At 39.4% G+C, this 19,377-nt stretch overlaps 1 non-coding gene across 1 annotated transcript; it reads left to right on the top strand.

Annotated features, from left to right (window-relative positions):
- Positions 1-257: 257 nt before the first annotated feature.
- TRNAQ-UUG (transfer RNA glutamine (anticodon UUG)) lies at positions 258-329 on the top strand. Its single transcript has one exon. It is a non-coding gene; the product is annotated as a tRNA-Gln (tRNA).
- The last annotated feature ends 19,048 nt before the right edge of the window (positions 330-19,377 follow it).

The raw sequence follows: 19,377 nt of genomic DNA on the forward strand, positions 1-19,377 counted from the left end.
TTGGGTTCACGAAGTCGTCGTCATCGTCGTCGCGTCGGTTACGTCAAAAAGCGATCATCAGATGTTGTGTGTAGTGCGAGTCGACGAACACATGTTGATGATGTGGGGTTTCTTGTTTTAGACTCAATGAATCGAAGTGTTTCACTTATCAGCAGAAAGTGTAAACAAGCTGCTGGAGAGGGTTTGCTTTCCAATAAATGAGGAATGGGAAATTATTGTTGTTTTTTGTTTGTTGCTTAGATATCGATGGTATCAACGGTTCCATGGTGTAATGGTTAGCACTCAGGACTTTGAATCCTGCGATCCGAGTTCAAATCTCGGTGGAACCTTGTGGAATTACTTTTTTGGAGTATCGAAATCAATCAGAAAACGTTTTTTTTTTTCCTAAACGCGATACTTAATAAAATTAATAAACAATTTATTCTCATTATGAATGAAGGAATCTCTAACTAAATAGTAGAAATCGGTATTCAAATCGATACAAAATAGTATCACCTTTTTACGATCACTCCAAGGGGGAATCAAGTCTGCACCGATAGTTGTCGCTGTGCCGAAAGCTATGCGAAACGCTGTGCCGAAGCGTGTCAATCAAGTTTGGCAACCCTTAATGACTTTAGTGATTGTTTATTTGTAATTGTGCAATAAAACGAAGCGTGATAAAATAAATTCTTGTATGCTGCCTAAAATTACTGCTGCATCACGGAAATTTGACTATGAACGATAACAAGTGCGAGGTGGAGGTGGAACTGTTCAATCTGCTGCAAGAGGAGAACGGCTACATGAAGATTAGCGGAGATTTTGAAAAAAAAAAAGTTTATCGATTTCCTCGAGGTGAACATCTTTAAGGTGTCCAATGTGATTCTGTTTTATGCCAAGGGGAAGGTTCGAAGGGTTTAAGGATCGGGCTTAAGGTGTTGAAATGTATTCAGGTAGACCTTGATGTAACGTAGCTGACACTTTATCTTCCATCGCTGATTTGTAGCTAGCAATCATTAAATCAAGCAATGTAATAACACCGTCGAGACAATCCTCCATCGTTTGTTAATGCCAATTTGAATGATTGAATTGTTATTTGTGAGATATCGACGATGGATGTTAAAGGTAGCAGTTACTTTATATTGAGGTATACCTGTACTGTTAAATGAATAAAACATAAAACAATGTTTAAAGAAAGCCTATCTACTATGTCCAAGACTGCACAATAGGTTATCATAATATTTGTTGAACGAAATTTAAACAGGGTGAGCTACCGGTGGCTAAGATCCGAGGAGGATGATTTGTATGACGCTATGTATTTGGCCACCGTGCCTGTGGAGTTGACCCATGCAAACCGTGATTACCGATATTGTCGCTAGCGGAAACGACAAGCAATTGTTGCAATCACGTTGGTTGCAAAAGTGGATGACCCTGAGGGTATTCTAGTTATTGCTATGATCTCGACGCTGCTATTTATCACCACACTTTAACAACTGTTAATTAGTTGAAGTACTGTCAAAGTCCTATAGGTTTGACTTCTAATCCAGGATACGATCGTCTAGTCCGATGGATTTATTAAATTCATCCTGAAGCGAAGATCAGCGACTGTCAACAAAGTGCGAAACCTTAGCAACTACTGGAAAATCGTCAGCAAAAAACAGTGATGCCGTTTTATTATATATTCTGCGTCATTCTTGTCAATTTGTGCCCTAGCGTTTCGAGCAGTGTAGCAGTGATGTTTTTCGGCACAGGAAACACAGTTGATTACCCCTTGCGATCACTTTAATTTTGAAGATCACCCCTCGGTTTGATATTAGGCTCTTACCAGGTTTGTAGGCAGCTAACATAGGAGGCTTTGATTCATAGTGTCGGTTTCATGAATAGCTGTCGAAACTTTTCTTTTATTCAGAATTTAATGGCAAATGGCGGCAAATAGTGTGAAGTTTCATCCCACAAAAACCCATTTTGAAATTCGTGAAAAGTTATAGGCAGATATGCATCTGCTTCTTTAAAAAAAAGCCAAAAATAAAGTAGCATCTAAGGCAAATTTTGTTGTTTTCTTCATGCTATATTGTCACAACTCAAAAAAGTAAACCCATTTTTGCATAACAGAGGGGCACACCTCAAATAAAAATCAGTAAAAATCGTTGGACTGTTTATTTTTTGATCGAATATTTGATAGAATTAATGAAACACACTCGATTCAGTGGAAATGAAAAGATTCATAAAATTTAAACTTAACAAAGAAAGAAACGCCTGCATAAGGCTTTTAGAACCCAAATTTTCAAACGTTGTTTGTGGATGTTCGCAGATTTTGAGTAGTGCCAGTATTGCACGAAACCGACGATATCCTTTTCATCGTTTTCGGAATTTCTGTGAGCTTGGGGGACAATTGAAGTATAGATTTGTATCCAGATTTTGATCCAATAATTGATTAGTTGATTTTCAAGTTTAAGTTGATACTCTAAGGAAGTCTTAGCGTGAAACATCAAAAGCACTAATGTCTTCTTCTACTTCTACTTCCCATTTAAAGCTGATTGTTTATTGCGTGCTCTCAACTTAGAGTTCTAGGGGCACTTTAACAGTTATTAATTGAGAGCTCTCGCTGCCTGTACCACAATTTTTGCATTAGTATAATTGTGTGGCAAGTACAATCATACTCTATGCTCAGGGAAGTCGAGAAATTTTCCAACCCGAAAAAAATCTTGGCTGGACCGATAATCGAACCGAGCCACCTCCTGCATGGTCTTGCTTTGTAGCTGTGGCTTTACTAATGTCAATAATGTCAGCTTCCACAAAACATACAAACGTGAAAATGCTACTCTCTGTTTGTTATCAAGACAGTAAATTTCTCCCTCTTCAGGATCTCGAGCTATAGCCTATGGGAGAGTTGTACATGGGTCATTCCAGCTTAAGTGGGTATACTACCCCAAGTAACAATTCTGCAATCATTTGGCATCCACTTTAATTTATGATGGTTTTATAATGGCAATGAATAATCCATTTAGTTTAAATACAGCATTTCACAGTGTAAAACGTTCCTGCTTAGTAGTTTACCTTTTCGCTGTTTTAAAAACCTTTTACAGTCTGGTGAGAAGTCAAAAATTGTCTTGTTTTTAAATTAAATTTAAAGTAGTTCTCAATCCCACCATAAAACTGTTTTATAAATCAATCATAAACTTCATTAGCAATTTTTTATTAAAGCCTTGATAAAATACTCTATAAACCAGTTCTATCATTATAAAAGCAATCATAAAACCATTATGTTTTAAATGAGAGCAAAAGGCATATATTGTTTCCTTTTAGAATTTTACAAGTGTATCATAAAATCTCCTCTGTTTATAAATTGAACTTTAAGGATGGATCCTCATAGTGAATAAAAACCAAATTTATGATAAGGATATCTCGAAGGATAAACGAAGGAAAAATTCAAGCGATGCTAACGACCGAAGGGAAGTCGATTTCAGTAAAATTTAGTTCTTTAGAAGAAACAGTACGTCCGACGGGACGGGTACCATCAACGACCGAGCATCTGGTGGAGAAGAGTGAAGTGAGCGTAGTCCTCAAATTCGTAAAACATTGTCAAAACATTCTGAAAACAGACCAGCCTTCTCCAGACCTTGCGAATAGATGAAGATCGGAATAACTTGCGTCAGTACCGACAGCAAACCACTGAAACTATCAGTTAGCGTACACTAGTTGGTTTCCGATCCATTGCTGCGGTTTTATTCGGCGAAATCACTTGAAAAAAAAAATCATTCAGCCGTACAGTCCTGCATCGTTTGATGGTGCACTTCCAGAACCACCCGGAAGAAGGGGATCTTTTCGGGAATGATCGAGGTTACAGCTGTGCAAAATGCGAAATGTTGTGAACACTTACTGAGTAACTGCTCCCAAGTCATCGGGAGAGACTTGCCTGGAAGAACGCTGATTCGCATAGCGCAACTATCGAAAGATAAACAAACTTTGACGTTTAACATTTTGTAGGCAACATTTCCGCTATAAATGCTGCCATAAATCTGAACGGATTGGGAACAAGCAAAATTGCTTTAGATAAATACAATACAGTCGACAAGTTTTCTTCATAAAAACCAATTCAAAACCATATGAATTTGTTATGGATTTCTTGAAAGCAAAATAACCTTGTCACAAATGGCCCATGAAAATCAACTTTTATGCCTCCGCCATATTACAATTATTTTGTTTGTTTTTTACAATCTTCGATTTTCAATCTATATTTCCTTGGATATAACTTTATTTTAGTTAATTTAGCATGAGAAATATTTAAAATGCAAAAATCATGAGAAACAAAAATCTCGGCGAAACTTAATGATCGATCTGAAGAATATATTTTATTTTCTTAATGTAAAATAATTAGTAAAATCGATGTTTTCCGTGTGCGGACTCAAGTTTTTCGATGTTTTCATGTACATTTCACATCAAATTTTAAATGGCACCTAAAACTAGGCCACTTCATGAGAACTATTTTATAATTTTGGAAATTCGGCAGGAGCTTTATACGATCAGTTTTTATTTTAATTATTTTGATAAGATCGGATGGTATTTATGAATCCTTTTTTATCTTGATTGTTGTTTTTCTAGTGAAATTAGCAAGTGGCTAGGGTAAATGGTTCGGATAATGCTTTTAATTCTTGCCGAATAGCTTTTATTGTAGCTTAAATATGGTTTTGAAATGGATTTCAATGCGTTTATCGTACAACCATTTTGCAGTAAATCAATCTTGAAGAGCTTCGAAAATACACCTTTCAGAACCTTCTCCAGGGTGGGCCAACTAGACAGATTCTAGCATCAATGAGGTTTTGGTGGATGCAACAATGGCATAGCAATTAATTAATTAATTTAGCTTTATTTAGGAGGCTTTCAGCCTTAGGCTGGTTCGCCTCCGTATGGCATAGCAGTCTTGACCAGGGTTTTATGAACGTTGTTTTATAGTAGCTTTGTAGTATTTCATAAAACTTAAAATGTTACTTGGGGTGGTCTATGTCACCGATTTGAGCCAAACTTGGCCAAAACGCTTATTTTGGCATTGTGAACAAACGCCTTTCTTGCTCGTGAGATTGTATCTAAAAAAATAATTAATTACTCAAATAAGGGTATTATTCAAGTAGCAGCTGTCATCCACAACTGAAATTTTATAGATATATATATACCTGTTAATCTATCTGATTTGTTCTGAAGCACAACGTTTTAGCTGAATCCCATAGGAACGTATTTTTCACTTTTAGGACCACAATTAAATTATGGACAGAAGTAAGTAAATTAGCTAGTTATGATTTCAAATAATGAGAATCCTACCCAGAACAGGTGAAAAATAACATAACAATACTATTTTACCATCCACCAAAGGAATTCAAGAAAAAAAATAACATTGATTTTTCACCAGAAAAACCCAAAACTACCTGTCACTCATCTGGTAATATCTGGTTGCCCTTGGAAACACATAAAGTAGAAGAGTTTTTCAAAGTGCCGTTAACATTTGAGCCCAAAATATTAAGAAATACAAATTCCCGCCCATGGTAAAAATAGACCACTTTTTGACAATTTGGATACCTGCCGTTAATCAGCCTGTTTACTGTAGTTACTATAACAAAAACAAATTGTGGATGCACCTATAAGAATCTACTTTAAAAAACCGTCAAATTGACGTTCTAAAATCACGAATAGCTTATTTGGTTGTGGAGTAATCCCTTCTGAAATATGAAATTTTTAAAAATCTCGAAAATCCAGGGTAGCCCAGAAGGATCTAGACACTTTAGAGCAAAATCAAAAAAAGCTTTTGTTCAGAATGCCAAAATAAGCGTTTTGTACAAGTTTGGCTCAAATCGGTAACATCGACCACAACTTTTTTAAATTTTGTACCCACTTGAGCTGGAATGACTCACATATATACTAGTGTCGCATGGTGAGAAAATTCTGAACTATTATCCACCAGCCAAAGTTTTGACCCCCTGAACAAGTTTTCCGTAGACATGTATCTGGTATCTGGATCTCGAGCTATGTACTGTATACTAGCGCTGCGTAGTGAGAAAATTCTGAACCACTGTCCACCAACGAAAAGATCTTGATTTCCTGGATAACTTTGCCCAAGACAGTAACGTTCTATCTAGTAAGCATCTAGATATGTTTCATATGTGAGAATTTCACATGTATAGTAGCGTCACGTAGTGACAAAACTACTATCCACCATCCAAAAGGCCTTGACCTCCTGAACAACTTTGCGGAAGACAGTAACTTTCTATCTGGTCAGAATCTCGAGATATTGTATATGCGAGAATTTCACGTGGTGAGAAAATTCTGAACAATTCTGCATCAAGCAATAGGCAATAGGCCTCCTGAACAATTTTGCCCAAGACAGTAACTTTCTATCTGGTCAGGATCTCGTGATATATCACGTGCGAAAATTTCTCATGTATACTAGCGCTACGTAGTGAGAAAATTCTAAACAACTGTCCACCAGCAAAAAGGTTATGATCTCCTGAACAACTTTGCGGAAGACATTAACTTTCTATCTGGTCAGTATCTCGAGATATTCCATGTTGTAATTAAAACCCACGAAGCATGGACACTGTTTACGCGGTTTCCATTTACATTTTCCCTGTTATCCGCATTTTTTTTTTTGGTTTACTGTAATCATAGTTAAGCTTGTTTAGTTCAAAACAAGTTTTTTGATGAATTGGTTTCAGATCGATTGGTAGCTCGGCAGCAAAATGGCAATGAAAAACTCACACTGTTGCAGTGTTGGAAAAATCAGAAATCAATTGATATTTTTCCGCTCTCATGCGCCCGCAATATCACGCATGATATTGGAGCAAAATATCATGCTTGATATTGATTTTACAAGCTCCTTTGATATTGCGAGACTATTCACAACATGCAAAAATCATGCTGAGAGTTGACTCGACACAAAAATGATTACGTTGCACATCGTTTTCTTAGAAAGAGAAAGTATAGTTTGCTATCTCTTTTTACTCTTCACCGATGGCAAACACGAAGTGACTGCTGCCAGCAGCGTTGCCAGTATTCCAGATTTATCTGTATTTTCCAGATTTTTAGTCGTCTTGCCAGATACACAGACAGACCGCGTATATTTCCAGATTTTTTTAAATATGTTCCAGATTTTCCCAGATTTTTTAAACATGTTGCTTTAAAAATATCACTGCAATTGATTTACCATCTAATCAAAAAATTAAAAAACCAAACTTGCTACTTTAATTATTGAAGTCCATCAACGTTGGACATTATTGGAACTTTAATGTAATTCTGAAAATAGTTCACAGCGAAGTGTAAGGTGAATTCCTTGTGAAATCAAACGAGAATGTCATGCTAATTCTGAGTAGGGTTCCATCCATCTTTGTGGACTTCGTGGTCGTGCGACTTCACCCGTCGTTCAGGCGTATTGTGAATGCCACGAAGTGAGGGTTCGATTCCCGCTCCAGCCGGTGCAAATTTTGACTACCTGAAAATTTACCTACTGGTCTACTGGGTGTGGTGTGTTGTCCGTTATCTAGTGTAAAATATTCAATCTGTGCAACCTCTGGTTAAAGACAATGTCAATTGTCTTGTCAACTCTGATGACAGTTGTATGAAGATTTTGTGGATAAAGGAAATACAATCCGGAAGAGAAATCAAGGAAATTTTTTATGATGAAACTTAAGGAGTATGCTTATACGAATTGTGAGAATAATTTCAATGGAAATACATTCTCTGGGAAAACATTTTGGCAAAGTACTGGAGTAATTAGGAAATACTGAGGGGATTTCAAAACAATTCTAACCTTACCTACAAAGCAGTTCAAAAGGAATTATTGGATGAGTCTGAGAAGAGCGTGACGGTTATTCTGAATAGTGTACCAAGGAAATTATTATAAATTTTTTTCCCAGAATTTCATAGAGAAAAATAGACACAAAATTGTGCCAATTCTTGGGAATTTTTACCAGTTTGAGGAAATTGTGGAATTAAAGAGTGATTTATAAGAGATTACAAGAGGTAATGCTAAGAACTCTTATAATGTTACTGGAAAAGTTTGAATGTTATCAAGATTATTTTAGTGGAATATAGAAAAGAAGTATGATGGAATTCTAGGATGATTCAAATGGAACTAAAAAAAGGGCGAACATATCATGTGAAAAATTCCAAACAAATTCAGACTCACAAAAAATTTCATGATCTGGGACCCAGGAAAAATATAAACTCCGGAATATAGAATCATTACAAGATCCTGAGACTTCAAAATGAAGCTATCAGACTTTTATTTTAGTAGTATAATAAAATTATTCTTTGACATAAAATTATTCCCAATGGTCATGCGAAGTGGAGTGGAGTTACCCTTAGTTTAGGTAAAGTGTGTGTGAGTGCCACGATGTTAGACTTTGATTCCCTCTTGGCCTACTGGGTGTTGTGTGTTGTATAATGTCAAGAATTAAATTGTAAAACTGATCAATCTCAGGGTAATATTAGAATTATTTAGAACTAATAAAATCTTTAAATTCTGGTACTGCATCAAATAGTAAGGACTACATCTATTATTAGTTTTTAAAAATCGATGCCATCAAATTTGCTTGATTCTTTGCTTCTCATTCTTTTTAAAAAAGTTACAGTTTTTAAAAAAATAATTCTAAACATATTTTCTGCAGTACTTTACCCACATTCGAGTCCATTTTTGAAATGCTGCGTAATGGACATTTAAACTTTTTGGGCACACTGTGTCAATACTTTTGAACTTTTGAATGATTTCAGCAATGCTAACAAGATATTTGCTTTATATAAATTATGTAAACATGTAATTCATAACCATTCTAGTACTTTAAATAAATTCCAGATGATTATACTGACAGATTTTTACAGGAGATTGGCCCATCACTTTGATTTCAATAGCATTAAGTTAAAAACTGGTTTTTTTAAGCATTCCAGATTTTTCCAGATATTATATTTTAACTGGTCCAGATTTTCAAAAAAATTACCTGGCAACGCTGGCTGCCAGCCGTTATGGAAGTTTCGGTTGCATTCGGGTGTAAAACCAAAATCATGAAACTCAATCTCACCACAGTTTGTTGAGATTCGCAGCTGGTGAGTTTTGTTAGCTTGATATTCCGAGCTGCGATATCACAGCTTGCAAAATCAACCGCAGTTGTTTGCTTGTTGATTTTTGTCTACGAAAATCAAGCGTGAACTTGCACTGTTGTAACAAGTACAACGCGCGAGTACTAGTGTTACAAAAGTTGGCGTAACTAGATATTCACTGACTGAAAGGCTTTTTACTGAAATGTCTATCAACTGAAAGAACTTGAAGTTATCGAACACTGATCTGTCAAGTTGGTGCATTTCAAACCGCTAAGAAAAATGAGATGAACACGAAGATGAACATTGATGCATTTCAAACGTTTAGTGTACTAGTCAGATGACACGAGTTTAGCGATTTCACGGATTTCTCTGGAATTTGGATATTGGTCTGGCGCAAGGGGTAGGTCACTCCGCACACCAATCTTGGGTCATCTTTTTTGTCAGTGTGCCGCAGGGTTATCGATTGTGCCGGTCATAGAGCAAGCTGCGATTGTTTGTAAAATACCTATCCCGGCAACCCAGTATTTCTGATACCTTGAATGTTTTGGTTTGAAATCGCAAGGATAAATCGGATTGAGAATGACGCGAGAGTGGTGGGTGTGCGAAATTTTGGTGTTCTGTGATAGTAAAAGTCCTGTGTTTTAGGGTTCTGTAATGCCCTCAAAGGCAGACCAGAAACCTAGCCTTTCGTGATGCGAAAACAACGGCCGTAAAGAGTTGGAACCGGTGATGAACATTGTTGGAGACCAACTATAGAGGATGATGAATAGACTTCTGTAGTTTGTTTTGTATGAGTTGCAGCATTATTTGAATTAAAGGTACTAATGGGGTCTAACTAACTGCCTCTTTCTCTTGAGCCCACCCTAGAACCTACATTTCGTATTCAGATCTATAAGTAAACTGCTGGTTTGAGTTCCTCTGGTATATTCACTTAGAGGATGTTTATGAATATACAGTAAAACAGCATGTAATGTTGTGGATAACTTCAATGACAGTTGTCCAGCAGTGCTTCTATTCTATTTTATTTAATGCCTACGAGATTGTGCCGAAGGTGTGCCCAAGCTGTGCCGAATTTAATGTTGGCACAATGTGCTGAGTGACTCACCCCTTGGTCTGGCGTGACTTTCACACGGATTAGTTCTACTAAGTCTGAAAAACCAACCACATTAGATCCGGTTCTGACGCAACGGATCTAATGTGGGTGGCCCTTGAATTACATAAAGTTACAGTTTTAATTATTTGATAACTCCATTTTAATCATTTGAAGGATATATTTTCAAATAGTCATAAGTGCGTTTACAAAAAAATACTTCAATTATAATTTTCTCATTGGAGCTCAGGAGGAACTTTGATGAATTTTTGGAAATGATAAAATATTTTGATTTAACGGAATCATTGAAAAAAAATGCTGGTTTTATAAACTCGCAGTGCTTGACGAACTTTTTCAAAAGTCCCCAACGTTTTCAGAACGCTTCAGGAGTTCTCAGTACGTATCTGAACCACTCTGGAGTATTCAACAGCTCGGAAATCGGCAGATCCTATCTTAAGCACTTTTAAGATCGTTGAATTTCACTGTTTCTATATGTAATTCATCAAACCTTTCAAGAGATATCATTGAAGCTCAACTGCTCCTTTTTTCATTATATTCTTGGTTGTCTTATAATTTATATTCGAAGTTCAGCAAACTCCAGACAAGTTGTAAGTTACGGCTTACTTGCCAGCCTATAGCTGGCCCGATTTTACCCCGGCGGGGCGGCCTCGAGCAAGGGTACTTCCCCCAAAGACGTTCGGATTTGGGTGGGACAAAACAACAAAAAGAAATGCAATTTTAGACGTCTATTCGCTACTTATCTCTGCCCTCTCCTCCTCGCTGTTGCTGCTGCTGCTCTTCGGTGAGGCCCTTCGACGACGGTATGGCGGCGGTTCTGCTGCTACAAAGCACGGACTGTGCTGAGCGGTTTGCTTATTCGGCTGCTTAGCAGCTGTCCTTGACACTTAGCGGGGGGGATGAGCTGGGCTCGTCTGTTGGAACCCCCCCGGCGACGTTGGTGACGAATCACCGGATTGCCTACTCGCCGTAGGCAACCCCGGCAGATACCGCAGTGTTTCTGCCCAGGCGAACTCACCTCTGGTATCGCCTGCTTCGTCCTGCTTGACGATTAACTGCGGTGGCGAGACTGGCTCTATTGGCTGAGCCACCGCAGTCAGGACGGCGAGTGTCTACCGGATCCTTTGTGGTTAGCCGGGGAAGCGATTAGCTCCTTAGTGTTTAGCTTCCCACAATGGCGATCCGACACTCTGTTGCACTCAACAACACTAATTTTCGCAGCCACGGGGCCGGCTTCCACTCGCCGTGCACTGGGAAGATGCGTACTGGCACTCGCGTCGCGGCTGGGCAAACTTTTCCCAGGTAAAGTCCGTTTTCTCGGGACTAAGAAAAAAAACGTCTCCGAACGAAAAACCCGCGTAGACTCCACCGTGGCTCGAACTGTTCTCCTCGCTGTCCTACTTGACAATCACGGAGAATACAACCTCCGCCATCGTTCTCCTGCAACCGCACTCGAATGTTGTGCTGCTTATGTTTTTCGCCTTATTTTGCAGCGGGAGGAGAAACGGGACCTAGCTTTATTCTACACGCGAGACAATTTTAAACGATAATTTTTACACTATATTCTAATCCTAAAAACATGCCTACACGAATAAAATCTACGATGAAAATAACAAATTAAAATATTTACAAATAAATCAGTGGTGAGTATGTTGCCGAGCGTGCGACCAAAACAAAAACAAATCATAACAGACAAGGCACACGCTCATGGCAAACACGTTAAAAGGGTGGGTTATAAATTGTCACCCTAGACGAGGGTTACAAAGTTCTGAGAGTTTCATAGAAGTTTGGTACACTCCAGAGAAGCACGTTTATGAAAAAAACAAAATCATAAATTTCAAAGAATATCTGTGGTCTTCAGAGAAAGGCAGTGAAATTTGTAGAAGCACAAGGAACTTCAGTGCAGTTTAGAAAATCCCAGAAAGACTCAGAAATCACCTAAAAGATGTTTGGAAAGATTTCAGAAGAGTGTAGTTAACTCTAAAGAAGCCTGGAAAATTTTAGAAATACTCCTTGAAATTTAAAAACGATCAGTGGACTTAAAAAAAAAATTCAGCAAATTTTACATCAGAGCAGTTTGAGAGAGCTTCAGAAATGGTTGGGAGCCTCATAATGACTCTTTGAAGATGTTCAAACATCATCAGGGAAGCTTATAGCAGATTTTAGAGAAGTCCAAATCAACCATAGCTTATTTTGCGGTTATTCGGAACATTTTGGAGAACTTTAAAAAATAGGAATCTTGCAAAGAGAATTTCAGGACATTTAAAGTCTGGAACGCGCAAAAATTGGTCAACTTCAAATTAGTGTTAAAAATGCATACAAAAACCTGAAATGCTGCATTTTCAAAATGACGTCCAAGCAAGAGGAGCAACGTGTCAAAATTTTGCTTGCGCAGCATGAGAATCCGACGTTCTCACACGCCAAGTTGGCAAAATTGCTGGATGTGGCAACAAAACAAACAAAATTCATGAAATCTCCAAAATTATTCGGAAACTTATAAATAAAATAATTTAAATAATCTCGCAGTGTAGAACAGTCCGTGAAAGTTTAGAAAGTTCAGGATACGTTCAAGATAGACTAATGGAGGTTCACAAAAACTGAAAACTTTTTTAAAGTCAATTTGACCCAAGGTGTGGAACAGGTTTACTCTGAGTTGCTTTTTTGCAGCGAGTAAATCGCAAGTAACTCAATGTACCTCAATATTTAATCCACGTTCATCGATATTTTTCACAGCTTACACCGTTTACTCCCTTTAAGAATATGCGTCTCATATTAGACGTCAGTTTTGTTTGTAAACAAAGTAAGCCCAACTGTATCCTGAGGCTTTTGAATAGCTTGAATAATTATCGAAGAACCTATGCCAGTCATGTCAGTGTCTATTTACTGCCAACAACAACCTACACTTCCACAACCAGCTTTCAGCAGTTGTTCTTCCTCCTCAGCAACTAGTTCCAGTCGTCACTCCGAAAGGATCATCACTGATCAAACATGCTCTCCAAACAGTTATTCTGCTAAACATCTAGAATTTCACCTATATTGCAACGATCCCATCAGCTTCGATTGATCCAGTAGTCGTAACAGCAGTCCCATTGGAAAAACCACCACAAGTCAATGTGGTAATAACTCACTCCGATCCCCTTCCGACTAACATTCTCGGTATAGAAAATATCTCCCCAGTTAGGCAACTCTACCAACCATTACCCCCGTGGAATATTCAGCTAGAGCATCAGTGCAGCCACCGCCACTTCCCGGAAACCGAAGAAGTGGAGGACGATGAAGTAAACGCTGCCAATGTTTCCGGTAACTGCGATTCTCGTCCGAGCTACAAACCCATCAACGATCAACGGGACGAAATCGAAGTGACAACCGGTAAGGAAGACGAAGAACTAATCAAGCTGACAGATTGTCTTCATCGACTTTCACTTTGAATTCTAACAGCCATTTTAAGACCAAGTACAGGATCGTCATGAGACGTGATCAAGTTCACAAGATCGCTACCAATCACCCGATATCGTCAGAGCTGATCATAAAACAGATGGAAACGAACAACACATTCTACCCTTTAGGCAGCTATGGACTTAGCCAACGAGAAACCGAAGAACGTACGTACTGATGTTCAACGTCAAAGGAGAAACACCTAACGCGGAAGGATGGATGTCCACCGTCAGCAGAACGGCACCGTGGTAATTCAGAGCTCGGTTCACAGTTTCATCCAGCGTCAGTTTGTCAAGCGATGGGAACGGGATTACTTCGACGAATATCGTAATACGGTTCCCCGCATTTTTGCTGAAAAGTACCAACAAGTCAATTGCAATAGAAGATTTTTCACTGATGGATCACGCATTGATGGATCCACTGGCTTCGGCGTCTTCAATGAATACTCAACCGCCTTTCGGAAACTTCAGGAACCTTGTTCCGTTTATGTTGCTGAGCTAGCAGCAATCAACTTCGCATTGGGGATGATTTCCGATATGCCCATAGACCATTACTTCATCTTCTCGGATAGTCTCAGTTCGATTGGGGCTATTCGGTCGATGAAACAAGGTAGGCACTCATCTTATTTCCTTTCAAAGGTAAGGGAGCAGATGAGTTTGCTGGTCGAAAGATCATATATGATTACCTTTGTATGGGTCCCCTCACATTGCTCAATCCCAGGCAATGAGAAGGCAGACTCTCTCGCAAAGGTGGGCGCACAACAAGGCGAGATTTATGATAGAAGAATTTCACATGATGAATTTTTCCCATTAGTACGTCAGAATTCTCTTTTAAGTTGGCAAAACGATTGGACAAATAATTCTCTTGGGCGGTGGTTACATTCCATTATTCCAAATGTTTCTTCGAGAGCGTGGTTCAAAGGTCTGGATGTAAGTCGGGGATTCATTCGAGTGATGTCAAGACTTATGTCCAATCACTACTCGCTAGACGCACATCTCTATAGAATAAACCTCGTTGACAGCAATATATGTAGGTGCAGAACCGGTTATGATGACATCGATCACGCAGTTTGGTATTGCCCGGGTAATGACGCCTCCAGTACACGACTATTGGATACCCTAGTGGCCCGAGGTAGACAACCCTTCCGTGAAGTAAGAGATGTATTGGGAACACGTGATCTTCTCTACATGCAAGCGATCTACGAATTCCTTTGTTTGTCTGATGTTAGATTTTGATGTGCCCATCCCCTCCTTTCCAAACAATTTCCAGCCATTGTATCCCAGTCTTATTATCCTCTTGTTTCTGTGGGCCCCTACCCAGCCAGGATTTGGTCAACCGTCCGAGAGTAGTATCTGAAGGAGGCTTCAGAAACCAGTTTCCTACCTAGATCCTTCCAATTGAAATTGTTACCCATTAACTTCGAGCCCGCCACGAGTAAATGGTACCCAATACTAACCTAGAAATACTGCTATTTAAAATGTAATGGAAATAAAAAAAAATGTATGGAGCTGTCATGCCCCTTGTTTTGACCCGGACCTATTCAGCTTTCCATGCTCGGTAATGGCGGCATGTTTGTATGCATAAATGTATCCTTCACTGTGCTTTTTGACACTAACTGGAGGGCGTATGTTGTTCCATTTTCTTCTGTTCCTGGGAGAGGGAAAGGGAGCGGTCAAAATCCGAACCTCCAGATAGTGTCAAAAAGCACAGTGAAGGATACATTTATTAATACTAACAGGCCGCCAATACCGAGCATGGAAAGCTGGATACCAATTATAGATACTATAGCTTCCATAGATAAGCGAAGGCAAAGTAGAATGTAGCCAAACGAACTGTCAGTTAGTGTAGCCAAACGAGCATGACGTCATCATGGTGTTTTTTTTTTCGAGGGTAGTATTATAATATTATGAGCACAAAACGCTTTCCACACTCCACATTCCGATTTATTTATTTAATTAAATCTTCAACATAATGTTGTACAGATATTTTCTAGGCTAGGTGTCGAATTCCATGGCTGTAAGTAGACTTACTAATGTTAAAATCATCTACATCAAACGTTTCATTAAACACACGACAGCACAAAGTCCACGGTTCGTTGAATCCATAGTTGGTCCGATGGGTAGGTTGCCACAGAAGCGTGTAACTACGTAGAACTCTTTGAGGAGCATTGATGTAGATTTGGCTCACAAGAGAGTTACAATCCACGTCACCGTTAAGCAATCCAAACACGAAGAGTCGCTGAAGTAGTTTCCTCCTTGCTGCCAACCAGGCATGGAAAATCATTTGCATTCATTTTGTGCATTCATCTACATTCATTTGCCCCTAACTTTTTTCATCAACAGAATTCCGCAAAATGATGTATCGAACTTTTGTAGCTTTTGGTATTAGCTACAAGTTTTGTTAACATTTAAAATCCGTATCTCTTATGCATGACGAACCAGAGCGAATAGAAGCTACTACTGTTTTTCAGTGAATGTATTTTACATTCACTGAAAAACAGTAACAAGTTCTGCCCGCTCTAATTCGTGATGCATGAGAGATACAGATTTGAGTTATGAACAAAAGTTGTAGCTAATAACAAAACCTACTAAAACTCTTTACATCATTTTGCGAAATGCTGTTGATGAAAAATGTAGAGTCGAATGAATGTAAATGAATGCATGAAATGAATGTAAATGATTTTCCATGCCTGCTGCCAACGTGTCCAGGTCAATCAGCCTGCACCGTTTTTCGTAAGGCGGCAAATTTACCGAATCGTTCCAGGGCAGAACACGTAAAGCGTATCTTACGAAGTTTCGCTGAATGGCTTCGATTCTGTTAGCTTGAATAGCGTGAAAAGGTGCCCACACAACAACAGCATACTCTAGAAGACTGCGGACGAGAGCACAGTATAGTGATTTAAGCGCGTAGATGTCCTGGAATGCGTTTGTGTTTCGTTTCAAGAAACCTAATGTGGCGAATGCTTTAGCAGTTATCATGGAGATGTGCTCATTGAATCTGACTTTAGAGTCGATAATAACACCCAAATCCTTAACTGAAGAAACGAAGAGCAAACTACTGAGTCCTATCCTATAGTCATGTCGTAAGGGCTCGCGTGAACGGCTAAAAGATATTGCGCAGCATTTTGTGACATTAACCTGCATACCGTTCAATGTACACCAGCGCAAAAGGGAATCAATATCCTTCTGGAGTGCGCAACAGTCAAGTCTTGACTTAATTCTACAAAAGATCTTTAAGTCATCGGCGAACATAAGTTTCGAAGAACACAGTCGACTACACAGATCGTTCACGAACAGGATGAAAATTAAAGGCCCCAAATGGCTACCTTGGTGAACACCAGAGGGTATCTCGAAACTAGGCGAATTAACACCGTTAATGCTCACATAGGCTGAGCGGTTAGTTAAGTAAGACTGTAGCCACTTCGTGGCCTAATTAGGTAATCCCATACACCTCATTTTGTCCACTGCAAGCACATGTGGAACCCTGTCAAACGCCTTACTGAAGTCCACGTAGATCGCATCAACTTGTCGTCGTTTTTCAATGGAGTTGATCAGCGAGTTGACAAACGGAAGAAGGAAATATTACGCAAACCACTCCTCCATTCATTATTGCAAAGATTTGCTTTGCCCTTCATGTTGAACTTTTGCGCACAAAACTGCACAACGAAGAGTTCTATGATTGCATGAACATTTATCACGAATGCCAGTAAGAGCATTTATTTTTCATAGTTGCCAAAAACACTTTTTGTGCCTCCGCTTATCTGTGGAATCTATAGTATCTAAAATACCAATATATTAAAAATTCTTTGGCAATTTTGCTCCGATTTTACACATTATAAAACCGATTTGAGGACTTATGAAATGGGAGCAACATAAAATGTATGGACTAAATAGAAAATCAAAATTTGCACAAACATCGATCCTATTCAACAGTATTCGCTGGGTATAATTTGATAACTGCGTGCGTGGCATGTATTATACAATGTAAATTGAAACACTTTTTTTAATCGCACGTGGACAACAAAATAAACAAGCTACTAATCAATGATCGCTTCCCCTTCAGAACGTTCGATTACCTCATATAAATTGTAAGCTGTTCGAAGCCGCATGTGCCCGTTTTTCCACCGAAAGAGCATGTAACATCGTTCGTACTTTCGATCACAATAGAAAACAAGAGAAGCGGAACGTTAAAACAGCTGTAAATGAGCGAACGTCCTTCTGTGCCCGAAACGTCAAAGCCGGCTGCCTTCTTTTATTCCGCAAGCCACCACACAACCACACCGGTGCTGCACCGGTCGATCCGGGGGTAGCCTAAACTATATTTCGGAATTTCCCTCGCCCCGTGTCGTTGTCGTCGTCGTCATCATCGCCGAAGCAGCTGATGATCCTTATAGGAAACGCATATGCCTTGCCTTACCTTGAGAATATAACGCAACATGAAAAACAATGACGGATGGAAAAGGGAAGGAAGTCACGGCCTGCTCCTTGACGTAACTTCCCGAGCGGTCGCCCCTTTGCGGAAAGGGGTTCATCTAAGCAAGCTGCAACAAACATTTGCCTTATTGCGCGCATGCATGCATATGTCTTCAAGACGGCGATGACGACCCCCGAATTATGCTCGTATAGAATGTGTGGCTATGCACCGCGCGCATGATGCGTATGTTCTCATTTGCGTCGGAAAGTTATGCGCGCAGCCGCACCCGTGGAAAGAAATTGAAAGTTAATGAGGGGTAGGTTTGTAAGAATTCGTGTAAAAGTTCTCATCTGCACACCACACCAGTCAGTCAGCCGCGTCTTCAATGCGTATAAAATAGCTTATCAACCAAATGTGGCTGTGTGGAAGCATTTCTCCTAGCAGTAAGTAGTGGAAGACATCTGCCAAAAATTTGGCTTCTTGACTATGGCTTCACCCAGAACCAGAATGTGGGACTTTTTTCGCTATTGGAGGGGTGTGGCCGCACTCTCTGAGGCCACCGACCGGGGGAAAAACGGTTCTCACGCGGGACCATTAGCTCTGTAGAACAACAAGGAATAGGGGTCGTGAAATTTGACAGCTGCACTCTGATGTAGTTTTGCAGTGACAGATGCAAAGGATGCTTGATTCGTCCGGTCCTCCGTTTGGCAGTTGTGCTTCGAAGGGGATGCAAATTGTTCACGTTATTCCCAGACTACTTTTATGGTATCGTCTAGAACCAATTATCGCTCCAAAATAACATTTTCAAGAGCAAATAGTAAATAAATCCTAGTTTTTTGTCGCTTTCCATCTCCAATCGCTGCGCTTATCTGCTTCGAGCAAACACTTGAAACATTCTCATGGTTTTTCGGGCTTAATCAACAGACGATTCTCACTTTTCAGAGAAAGATAGAGTGAATTATACTTTCCAGTCCAAAGAAAAAAAGTATAAACATTTATGACACCCAAACATCATAACATCCACTTGCAAGCATCTTTCCCGAGCGTCCAAACAACATTCCTGACTCAGCTGATAGTGAAGTCGAAGATTTGGAGCGTTCTTATTCTTCGAACAAGAAGAATGTCAAAGTCAAATGTTTGAGCTTCGTTTGCCTCAGACCACTTTGATGATGACGATGACGACGACAACAACGACGGACGATGGAGTCTTCGTCATCAAATAGAAATGTTGACCGGAGACTGGAGGACGATAAGGCCATACGGGGACAAGACAAGCGCACTCCGAACCGCACCGAACTATCGGGAATGAATATGGTAATGGAAAACCAATATGATAATATTTGTCGCTGTCATTATATTATTTA

Source organism: Ochlerotatus camptorhynchus, unplaced genomic scaffold, assembly GCF_037179485.1.
Source record: "Ochlerotatus camptorhynchus isolate MF236.1 unplaced genomic scaffold, CSIRO-AGI_Acam_v1.1 ptg000023l, whole genome shotgun sequence".
In the NCBI taxonomy this organism is placed as follows: domain Eukaryota; kingdom Metazoa; phylum Arthropoda; class Insecta; order Diptera; family Culicidae; genus Ochlerotatus; species Ochlerotatus camptorhynchus.